The sequence below is a fragment of the Chiloscyllium plagiosum genome, unplaced genomic scaffold (genome assembly GCF_037043375.1).
Source record: "Chiloscyllium plagiosum isolate Xiang-an unplaced genomic scaffold, Cpla_swu_hap1 HiC_scaffold_3, whole genome shotgun sequence".
In the NCBI taxonomy this organism is placed as follows: domain Eukaryota; kingdom Metazoa; phylum Chordata; class Chondrichthyes; order Orectolobiformes; family Hemiscylliidae; genus Chiloscyllium; species Chiloscyllium plagiosum.
This window is the reverse complement of record NW_028270141.1, coordinates 3,083,950-3,096,274: the sequence shown is the minus strand read 5'-3', so window position 1 is coordinate 3,096,274 and position 12,325 is coordinate 3,083,950. Positions and strand designations below refer to the sequence as shown.

General features: G+C 42.5%; 1 protein-coding gene across 12 annotated transcripts in view; it reads right to left on the bottom strand.

Annotated features, from left to right (window-relative positions):
* dnmt3ab (DNA (cytosine-5-)-methyltransferase 3 alpha b) overlaps positions 1–12,325 on the bottom strand; it is a 627,694-nt gene that overhangs the window by 345,137 nt on the left and 270,232 nt on the right. The gene's annotated exons all lie outside the window — the stretch shown is intronic.

Genomic DNA, 12,325 nt, shown 5'->3' with positions numbered 1-12,325 from the left:
GGTTGTCTAATGAAGGAGCATAACAACCACCTGATGAAGGAGCAGCGCTCCGAAAGCTAGCGCTTCCAAATAAACCTGTTGGACTATAACCTGGTGTTGTGAGATTTTTAACAAAGAGAAACAAAGCACACTAACTTAACTTTGAACATTTCTAAGCTATTGTGTGATCTGACAAGCACTTTTCAACATGCAAACCATTCCAACAAAAATATTAATCAACAATCCCCAATTACTATTGGTTAGACACAATCCTGAGAAAGTTTTCTCAGTATGCATCTTCACATTTAACTCACCCAATGTGAAAATGTTCCTTTAAGTTAACTTTTTTTAATAAAACGATTTAAATGTGTGCATTTTTTCACTCTCACCGCACCATTCAGTGAAAATAATCTCTGACGGTTTACATTCATCTTCCCAGCTTTGAAGAGTTCCATTAGTCCACCCCAAACAGTTTCAGTTTCATTGGAAAAAAGGAGTCAACTTCTTGCATGTCCCAACCCCAGCACCTTCCCCGTGAACCTATATCTAAAATGTTTCCATTGCGTTTATGTTCTACTTATTAGTGCCTAAAATTATATGAATGTTTTAATTTCATTATAATTATGCTATTATCCAAGGTCTGCATTAAACACTTGTTTTTGTATTTGTTTTATCAAGGAGTAAATTAGCTATTTTATAACCTTAATCGATTAAGCTGCAATATTTTAAAATCTTTTCACTTGCTCATTAAGGTCTTCATGGGTCTTGCTCATAGTGAAAGCATATTCCTTTTTATTTGTCTGTCAAGTATTTGTAGATCTGATCTCAGAATGACATCCTTTTATAAGCATCCAGTTTAAGTAACAAGTGGATATATGTAGAACATGGCCACAAGGGACATATAATCCAGTCCTCTTGAAGTTTACAAGTTTATTTCCCCCCAGAGGTCAAGGAAGCAGTTAGCAGTGATCAAAGATGCTATCAGTACAAATTGTTTGAAACAATACCTGTCCATTTGTACTGAGCCACACTTCTTCAATGTTGCTTTCAATGATAGGAAACAAATGTAAAACCTTAGGGTTCAGCCACAATGACATTATTCACAATGGGCAGAACCTTGTGCTCGTTGTCATGGTGAGCTTGCATGCAGGATAAGGATGTAATGAGGTGGAATGGAGACAGGAAGCTCACCACCAACTGTACTATATTATCTCTTTGGGTAAGGGCCCTCCAAGACAATCTTCGTGATACACAACAACACAGAATCGCCAAGCAGAAACTGATAGCCAAGTTCCATACCCATGAGGATGGCCTCAATCCTTGATCTTGGGTTCATGTCGTGCTACATACAGTCATAGAGTCATAGAGATGTACAGCATGGAAACAGACCCTTCGGCCCAACCTGTCCATGCTGACCAGATATCCTAACCCAATCTAGTCCCACCTGCCAGCACCCGGCCCCTATCCCTCCAAACCTTTCCTATTCATATATCCATCCAAATGCCTCTTAAATGTTGCAATTGTACCAGCCTCCACCACTTCCTCTGACAGCTCATTCCATACACACACCACTCTCTGTGTGAAAATGTTGCCCCTTAGGTCTCTTTTATATCTTTCCCCTCTCACCCTAAACCTGTGCCCTCTAGTTCAGGACTCCCTGACCCCAGGGAAAAATCTTTGTCTATTTATCCTATCCATGCCCCTCATAATTTTGTAAATCTCTATAAGGTCACCCCTCAACCTCCAACGGTCCAGGGAAAACAGCCCCAGCCTGTTCAGCCTCTCCCTATTGCGCAAATCCTCCAACCCTGGCAACATCCTCTTAAATCTTTTCTGAACCCTTTCAAGTTTCACAACATCCTTCCGATAGGAAGGAGACCAGAATTGCACGCAATATTCCAACAGTGGCCTAACCAATGTCCTGTACAGCCACAACATGACCTACCAACTCCTGTACTCAATACTCTGACCAAAAAACTCAATCAAGTTTGTGAGACATGATTTCCCACGCACAAAGCCATGTTGACTACCCCGAATCAGTCCTTGCCTTTCAAAATACATGTACATCCTGTCCCTCAGAATTCCCTCCACCAACTTGCCCACCACCGACATCAGGCTCACCGGTCTATAGTTCCCTGGCTTGTCTTTACTGCCCTTCTTAAACAGTGGCATCACGTTAGCCAACCTCCAGTCTTCCGGCACCTCACCTGTGACTATCGATGATTCAAATATCTCAGCAAGAGGCCCAGTAATCATTTCTCTACCTTCCCACAGAGTTCTGGGGTACACCTGATCAGGTCAAAACACTCTGGAGAATGCGGGCATGTGATCCCACCGTACTGTTCTGTATCTGTAAAATCTTTCTCACTGTCCTGTTTTGACACCGTCACCTTGATAACCTGTAATGATCTCTCTACCCTTAATTGGTTCGTACAGTTTTGGATTACTTGTTACTTTGGTTAGACCCTCGGTATGCGTCTCTTATATCTATCATGTTATTCTAGCCATTAGGTTTGTCTCCAGCATAATCTTATTTGTAATTTTTTTGTAATTATCTCTCTGCCTCAATTGAGCAGATCATAGGTCATTTTCCACTCCCCACCTTATATTACATTTATCGCTGTTATTCACCATCTGCTTGGGAAGCAGGAGGAGAGATCCCATCCACAGGGAGGCACAGCCCACGTGAGGATATCATTTGGGGCATTTGAAGGCAATATGGGGAAAGAACTGGCAAATCTTTCTTTTCTTTCTGCATTTTAAAAGTTTACCATTCAGCAGTCTAGTGAAAAGGGTAATAAGGTAGCTGACTCAGTGGACTGAAGGACAGTTATCAGTCAATTGTCTGAAGCCTGATCAGGGCCTCAGTAGGTGTTAATGACTATGAACTAGTGTGAGTCACCTCAGCTCTGTTTAAGAAGTTGGAGACACAGGTAGTGTTGAGGAAGTGGGGAGGCAGCAGAAGGATTTGGACAGGATAGGAGAGTGGGTAAAAAAGTGGCAGTGTACAGAATACAATGTGGGAAAGTAGGTAGGAATAATAGAGATATAGACTATTTTCTAAATGGGGAAAGGTTTTGGAAATCTAAAGCACAAAGGGACTTGGCACTTCAGTTGGCAGTGAAGCTGTATGCTGACATTACTCCTCAGAGCGAAGGGATGACTCTTTAGAACTGAGGTGAGGAGGGATTCCTTTAACAAGAGGGTGAGGAATCCTGTGGAACTCATTGCTGCAGAGGGCTGTGGAGGCCAAGTCATTGAGTGTATTAAAGACAGAGAAAGAGATAGGTTCTTGATAGTAAGGGGATCAAGGGTTACGGGGAGAAGACAAGAGGATAGAGTTGAGAAACATATCAGCCATGATTGAATGGTAGAGCAGACTCAATGGGCCAAATGGCCTAATTCTGCTTCTATATTTTATGGTCCTTTGGCCTGTTACCATGTGGCATGTACAGCAGCTAATACCATGCAGCCAACTTGTCACCATCAGGTGGGAGTGAGCCCCCGTCCTTTCTCTCCACAATGTCCACTCAGCAAATAACTCGCAACCCTCAGCCCATCACATTACTCACTTGTGCTTAGATTCGATTACATTACAGTGTGGAAACAGGCTCTTCGGCCCAACAATCCGCCGAAGCGCAACCCACCCATGCCCCTACATTTACCCCTTACCTAATACTACGGGCAATTTAGCGTGGCCAATTCACCTAACCTGCACATCTTTGGACTGTGGGAGGAAACCGGAGCACCCGGAGGAAACCCACGCAGACACAGGGAGAACGTGCAAACTTCACACAGCCAGTCGCCTGAGGCGGGAATTGAACCCGGGTCTCAGGCGCTGTGAGGCAGCAGTGCTAACCACTGTGCCACCGTGCCGCTCACACGGTGGCACAGTGCTGTGGGGCATTCTGCAAATCTGGAGTTCTGGAGCCTTTGGTTCTCACAGCAGCCAGAGTCTCACCAGTGGCACTGCTCAGCAACTGCCTGCCTCAAACTGACAGGCACCTACTTGACTTGTGGTCCATAGAGACACTGCAAGTTCCTCACCAGCTGGCACCTATCCCCTCAATGACACAACAGGGACCCCCCCCCCCCCCCCCCCCCAGTATTACTGCATATCATTGTGTGTGGTCATATTTGATCAATATTCTCCTTATTAATATGTCAACCCTTTCCAGTTACTCTGAAAACTCTCCAAAACAACACATTTACTTGACAGATTAAACATATATTGATTTTCTAAAAAACTGTGATGTTAGAGAAGTTTGTCCAAGTATGTGTTTTGGGTGGAGGAAACTAAAGCAGCTCTCTTCCAAAATACTTTATCAATGTACAAACTAAACAAATGTTTCTATTTTTGAAATACATATTTCCACATTATCAAAACAGACTGACTAAATTAGTCACCCTCCACCTAATATTTACTGGAAATGATGACTTAACCAGGAATAAGAAGAATGTTGAAGAAACATACAATTCTAGAAATTTCAATTTTCTGACTGCAGTACAAAGAGTAGACAAAGTCACCTATGGCTAACTCAAAGCAGCGCCGATTTTCTGGTGATTAAAATTGATGAGCACAACATTGATAAGACCACAATCAGTCAGACAGACCTTCCTGCCTGCCTCCCCTGTTGAATGGGACTCCAGCAAAGGCAATACTTATACACGAGCACGAAAATCCTTACAATTTCAGGGCTTTTTACTTGAAGAAAGAAAATAAGTTATTATCAAATATTTGATTTCTACAACATGGCTGCTTACATGACTGTGTTAAATAATAACTTTGTTGAAGTTTATAACATTCAATCGGACTTCACAAAAACACTTTAGTCAATTCTTCCTTTCAGGCAAAGATGGCTTGTCTAAGTGGTTACAGGAGAAATGAGTTGGGTAATGTGCCATTTCACACACCACCCAGATCTGAATGCACTTTAGACAGACAAGTTCTTTGGGATATGTTGTAACTGAGCCTTCACGAGATTATGTAATACAAAAGTCTTTTAAAAATACCCTTCACTTGTTTAAAGTCTATTTATACAGTACGAGAGAAGATCCTATTGTAACAGGTTAGTGAAACAGGATGGTGTTGCTCGGTCCATTCACTATCGCACCCTATTACATTTCACTTCAGAATACTCTATCCTGACATGATCATAATTAAATTCCCAAATGTCTCATTAATCGTTATCTTGTCTTTGGGCTTCTCCCTTCACACATGTAACTCTATCTATGTGCTCCAACTCCAACCAAGTCCAACTGCTATGTCTTTTGACCATCTATAAAATGTCATTATAGCATCAAAAGTAACTGCAATGCAATTATCCATTTCCTTGGACAGTGATTTCATGAGAGACACATTACAGCAAATACCAAACCGAGCTCGCCAGCTGTTGTGGAGTCTATCATGTTGTGCCACCTTCAGCAATGATTGTGTTCTATCAGTTTTGTGATCAATCATCATAGGATCCCTATAACATGGAAGCAGGCCATTCACCCCATTGAGTCACACCAACCCTCCAAACAGCCTCCCACCTGGACCCACCCTCCTCACCTATTCCTGTAATGCTGCAGTTATTCTGGCTAATCTACCTAGCCTGCGCACTACGGGTAATTTATCATGGACATCTCCCAGACTGTGGGAGGAAACTGGAGCACCTGAAGGAAACCCACACAGACACAAGGAGAATGTACAAACTCCACACAGAGAGTCACCTGAGAGTGGGATTGAACCCAGGTCCCTAGTGCTGTGAGGCAACAATGCTAACCACTGAGACACCATGCCAGCCATGTGTAGGAGTAAGATGGTGTAAAGCTACTAATTTAGTAGTGGAACAGTCTACTAAATTCCACTCTCCAATTCAATATCAGTTAAAATATTACTTTCAAAATAGTGCACCTGCTGAGTCAGGTAGTTTAACATTAATGTCTTCTATAATGCATGACCATCATTTACAACTCAAATCAAGTACGTAAATAAGACCTGCGAATGAATTTCCAATGATCCTTGTAGCTCTTAGCTTGATCTCAGTTACACAAACTGTGCCAAGCTAAATTTAGACCTGATAATGGATCTGCAGATAAAAACTACCTGTGAAGTTAGCCCCAGCACAGTTGGTAACACTTTCACCTGAAGGAGAAAGTTGTGAGTTTGAGCTCTAAACCAGGATCCTGAAGACAACGGCGAGGCTGACATTCCACTGTAGCACTAATGGAATGCTATACTGTCAGAGGTGACATCTTTCAGTTGGGGCATAAGCTGAATCACGGCCTTATCTTTTAAGTGGATGGAAAAGGTCCTGTGGGATTTTACTGAAGAGTTCTGTTGTTCTGGTCAATTGCAATCACTTAACCACCATTAATGAAACAGACTATCTGATCATTATCACATTGTTAGGTCTCACTGTGTATAAATTATGTGCTACATTTCAGATAAGACAGAGGTGACTACAGCTTAATTATTTCATGGGCTATAAAACATTTTAGAAAATCAAGAATTCGTGAAGCCACTATATAAATGCAAAATTATGTTTTATTCATTTAACCACCCTCAGAATAATTTTTCAATTCAGTTCAGATGATTCCTTGATTATGTTCGTAGAACTAAGAATTTTGATATTAGTAAGTATAACTAAATACAAATTAATCAGTCTTGGCTGTTAGTACATCTGTGGCAAGGGTTTGATAATTGTCCGTGTTTACACTTTTTGATTAATCTTGATGTTATGTTAATGGCTGGATAAAATGTGATAAGATTTATAAAATAGTCATCGAAGCTTATCAATGCATATATAATGTGCCAGATTCTCAACTAATGGTGAGAACATAAGCATTATGTGTTCAGATTTTATCGGTAGTAGATTTTGCATAGTCCTAAAGACAAGAAACTAAGCTGAAATAGACAATAAGACAATTAAGGAATTTAGAACATAGAACATAGAACAGTACAGCACAGAACAGGCCCTTCACCCCACGATGTTGTGCCGACCACTGATCTTCATGTATGCACCCTCAAATTTCTGTGACCATATGCATGTCCAGTAGTCTCTTAAATGTCCCCAATGACCCTGCCTCCACAACTGCTGCTGGCAACGCATTCCATGCTCTCACAACTCTCTGTGTAAAGAATCCGTCTCTGACATCCCCTCTATACTTTCCTCCAACCAGCTTAAAACTATGACCCCTTGTGTTAGTCATTTCTGCCCTGGGGAATAGTCTCTGGCTATCGACTCTATCTATGCCTCTCATTATCTTGTATACCTCAATTAGGTCCCCTCTTCTCCTTTTCTCAAATGAAAAAAGTCCGAGCTCAGTCAACCTCTCCTTATAAGATAAGCCCTCCAGTCCAGGCAGCATCCTGGTAAACCTCCTCTGAACCCGCTCCAAAGTATCCACATCTTTCTTATAATAGGGTGACCAGAACTGGATGCAGTATTCCAAGTGTGGCCTAACCAAAGTTTTATAGAGCTGCAACAAGATCTCACGTCTCTTAAACTCAATACCCCTGTTAATGAAAGCCAAAACACCATATGCTTTTTAACAACCCTGTCCACTTGGGTGGCCATTTTAAGGGATCTATGTACCTGCACCCCAAGATCCCTCTGTTCCTCCACACGACCAAGAATCCTATTCTTAATCCTGTACTCAGCTTTCAAATTTGACCTTCCAAACTTACTCTCAAATTAATTGTGCTACAGTTAAATACAGAGAAAAAGAGATGAAGATATACATATAAATAAATACTGAGTCCACAAGCTTACTTTTAAACTTCTAGCCTGAGAAAATTTAGGAGGGTGAAGACTCAGCCAAGTGCTAAAGGCATGGGTGAAGGTCAAATCAACCATAAAATCATCAACTGTTTCAAGATTTGAGAACCTTCTGAGGTCTAGATGACCTCAGATACAAACGCAGTTATTGTATCCTTTACTCTCTTTAAATTATATGTCTGTGCAATGATTTCCATAAGGTGAAAGTACTGTGCTCCCACAGCACTTTAAGGTCGTGTTCCAGAAGTTTGACCCAGCAATGATGAAAGAATGAGAACATCGTTCCAAATAAGAATGGTGTGTGACTTAGAGGAGAAGTTGGAAGTGAGGAAATTTCCATGTTCCTGTCTGTGTAAATATACTTTTGTTTTTGTCCTTATTGACAGTACAGATCACAAGGAGGGGAAGATGCTAGAAAAAGTTGTGACAGTTTTTATCATCTCTTGGGTCAAGATTTAGAGCTCAGCGCACCAGGTGTAGAGACAGGTGACTTCAGGGGCGATTCCACCCTGCTCCCACCCATGAGAAAGCTCACCACATCAAACATTCAATTAAGGACTTAAGTGTAGTCTGGCAAGCTTCATATCTGATCAGGAGTCCTGCTCCTGATGTCCTGCCCATCTAACGTTGCCAGCCAATCTGGGACTAGTGTGTTGCTGGAGTGCCAGGTTATACAACAATGAAGAGCTGCAGAATGAGGATAGGTGCCTTTCAGGGGCAGGATTGTGAGGTGGGGGGGGGGGGGGTAGGAGGACAGACAAGGACAGAGGATTTTCCTTCAGCGCTCATGCTCCTGACCCCCATCAGTGCCCCATCAGTGCAAAAGGAGCTAACCCCACCACCCTGAGCCTCACAGGCAGGTTGCCATGGTTACCTTGTTGATAAAACCACTTTTCCCACCTGCCAGGGAGGCTGAAAATTGGACTGGGAGCAAGTTGAGGCCCTTAAATGGTTGCTCAATGACCGTTAAAGGTAATTAACTGATGGTGGCTCGAGCAGGGCATCCACGGAGCCTCTCCCTCAGAATGGAAGGAAGATGGTGAATATCTTTCTGGGTTCAACCCACTCAATTATTTTCCTTTCTTGCCATCTTTCTCACCATCCAGAGAGAGAGCGAAATCATGCCCTTATTTTATTTAACATGCTGGGGACAAGAGGGTGGGTATTTAGAACAAAAGGGATGATTCTTGCTTCTGAGCGAGGAGCTTGTTGGAATTTCTATCTTTACTGTTAAGTTCACAGCACAGAAACAGATAAGTGAATTGTTTTAAGTGTGTGGGTTCTTTCTTGATTATATGTTTTTTGAGATATGTCTCTTGATTAAACTTACAATATAAGCCATAGCTATTAATTTAATCTGGAGCAGTGTTTTGTAGAGGAATAAGACGGTGTTATTTTCTGGGTCTGTAGATTGTGAAAGAGCAAAAATGGCCTTTAGTAGAGTGATATGTGCTTCTTGTCAGATGTGGGAGTTTAAAGAGAGTTTAAGGGTTACTGTGGATTATATATGCCATAAATGCTGTTGGATGCGAATCTTATCAGAATGAATGGATCGGTTGGAGACACAGTTAGAGGCAATGAGGAATTTGCAACAGCAACAGTATGTGATGGATGGCAGTTATAGGAAGGGGGGAAAAAGTCTCAGATACAGTCACATAGATGGGTTAACTCCAGGAAAGGTAAGAGAGATAGGCAGCTAGTGCAGGAGTCTTTTGTGGATATACCCATTTCAAACAGGTATGCTGTTTTGGAAAATGTAGGAGGTGTTGGGCTCCCAGGGGAACGTAGCACGAACAGCCAACGGGGCAACTTTTTCACACAGAGGGTGGTACGTGTGTGGAATGAGCTGCCAGAGGATGTGGTGGAGGCTGGTACAATTGCAACATTTAAAAGGCATTTGGATGGGTATATGTATAGGAAGAGTTTGGAGGGATATGGGCCGGGTGCTGGCAGGTGGGACTAGATTGGGTTGAGATATCTGGTCGGCATGGATGGGTTGGACCGAAGGGTCTGTTTCCATGCTGTACATTTCTATGACTCTATGACTCTCTATGACTATGAACTTACATGTGTCAAACAGAAATAAAATCAGATTGTTTAGGTCAGAGAAGAAAACAGCTTTATATTCCTGCATTATCTTCCAAAGTCATAAGCAAACATTAGATACTGAAGGTTGGCAAAAATATCATCCTAGAGCACTGGGTACATGCCAGTGGAGAGTGTAGAAAACAGGAAGCATGTGGTAAGGATCTCATTATTCCACCTGCGGAGACAGTTTTAATAAAAACCACCTGGCCTGAACTGACTACATTACTGCCTCTTATAAAGCCAACCCAATTTTACTGCCTGTTTGTTGACTTCCAAAGTTCAAGTCAGTCGCCCAGGTGACTGATCCGACTTCTCTCCTTCTGTATTAACTGCATGCCTGATGATTTCCTCTGCCTCCCAAGGAGTACTGATCATTAGGTCCTCGCTAGTCCAATACCCTCACCAGCTGAAATATAGTAGCTTTGCTCCAGGTCGTTTGAAAAGATGAGAAATCATAGAGGAGGGGACAACAGTCATTAAGATCAAGGCACTGAGTTCCTTTGCTGAATTTTGCTTCTGAGTGAAGGTTTAATATCCACATCAGAAACTTGACCACAGAAAGCAAGACTGACATTCCAGTGCAGTCTGGATAATCTACAGCTCTCAGAAGTGAGAATAGAGTGGTGCTGGAAAAGCACAGCAGGTCAGGCAGCATCCGAGGAGCAGGAAAATCAACGTTTCGGGTAAAAGGCCTTCATCAGGAATCGTCGATTTTCCTGCTCCTTGGATGCTACCTGACCTACTGTGCTTTTCCAGCACCACTCTAATTTTGACTCTAATCTTCAGCATCTGCAGTCCTCACTTTCGTCTAGTAATAGAACATAGAACATCGAACAATACAGCACAGAACAGGCTCTTCGGCCCTCAATGTTGCGCCGACCTGTGAACTATTGTCAGCTCGCCTCCCCCCTACACTATCCCATCATTATCCATGTGCTTATCCAAGGATTGTTTAAATCTCCCTAATGTGGCTGAGTTAACTACACCCTTACTACTCTCTGAGTAAAGAACCTGCCTCTGACATCTGTCTTAAATCTATCACCCCTCAATTTGTAGTTATGCCCCCTCGTACCAGCTTACGTTATCATCCTAGGAAAAAGATTTTCGCTGTCTACCCTATCTAATCCTCTGATCATCTTGTATGTCTCTATCAAATCCCCTCTTAGCCGCTTTCTAATCCAGAGGCACAGGTTAATATTCCGGGAACATGGGATTAAATCCCATCATGACAATTGCTGGAATTTCAACTGGATTAGGAAGGAAGCCTCAGTGATAGTGACCATGAAACTGTCATTAATTGTTGTAAAAACCCTCGTGTTAAGCTGACTCTTAACTGCCCACTGAGGGAAGGAAATCTACCATCCTTGCCTGGTCTGGTCAGGTCTCCACATGACTCCAGACCCACAGCAATGCAGCTGACTCTTAACTGCCCCTTGAGGAGCATGTAGGGATGGGGAAGAAACACTAGCCTTCACCAGTGATAGTCACACTCCAGGAAGTGAAGCAAGACAAGTTTCTCCATGATCCGACTGGTGAAATTCTCAGGTAAGCTTTCACTTAAAAGGTATATTTATGCAAAGAGAATATCCCTCTCTGAATGTGGAGCAGGTGAAACTGGAATGCTCAAAACAAACTGCGGATCATTGCTGTTTGACCACTGTTCATATCCACCCTGGCACCTAGGATTTACACAAAGGTCAGAACTGGTACCCAACTGGCAAATCATCACTGGATGTATTGTTCTTGTAAAACTGGTGAGTTACTTCTGCAGCCATGCAGTATCTCCATGGTGAACAAAGGAAATTGGGTCATAGTCAGTCCTGCATGCCAAGTATCCAAGGATTTCAGGGAGGTTGGTCAGAGTGGAGTGGAAATTCAGCCTGTGAGATGGCCCTGTTTTTCTTGCAATGAGACAAAGGGAGGGATTGAGTCTGATGGACATGGATGGAAGAACAGTTTGTGGTGGTGAGTCAATAAACAGTGTGCTAGTCCCTTTAGATACACAGAGTATGCACTGACCCTGGAGTCGTGTGATCCAATGCCTAGACACCTGAGTCACTATCATAGTACAATGTGCAATGCACTCCTGCACAGCCTGTTTTCAAATTAGCTTTAGCCTTGTAATCTTCCAGACACAGTAATGACTTTGTTGCTTATTTTTTTTTATCTTGGTTGCTCAGAGAGATGGATCTCCTTTGTTTCTAAGCCAGCTATTTATACCATGATTATCATGCACAATGGGGCTCCAACACTGGTCGCAATCTGACCTTAAATATGAACAATGATCATTCACCTGAGTCTGGAATGCTGGGCTGGAGCCAATATCAACTGGCTGCAGTTCAGGAGTTGGTTTCATTCTGGCTGTGGTTCAAGAACATGGAACTAAAATTTGAACAATTCCACTAAGACAACATTAAAGTAATGCACAGGATATCAGAACAGCTGAGCCAACGGAGTACAGCTTATTTACAATTTTACACAGAGTCATGGAG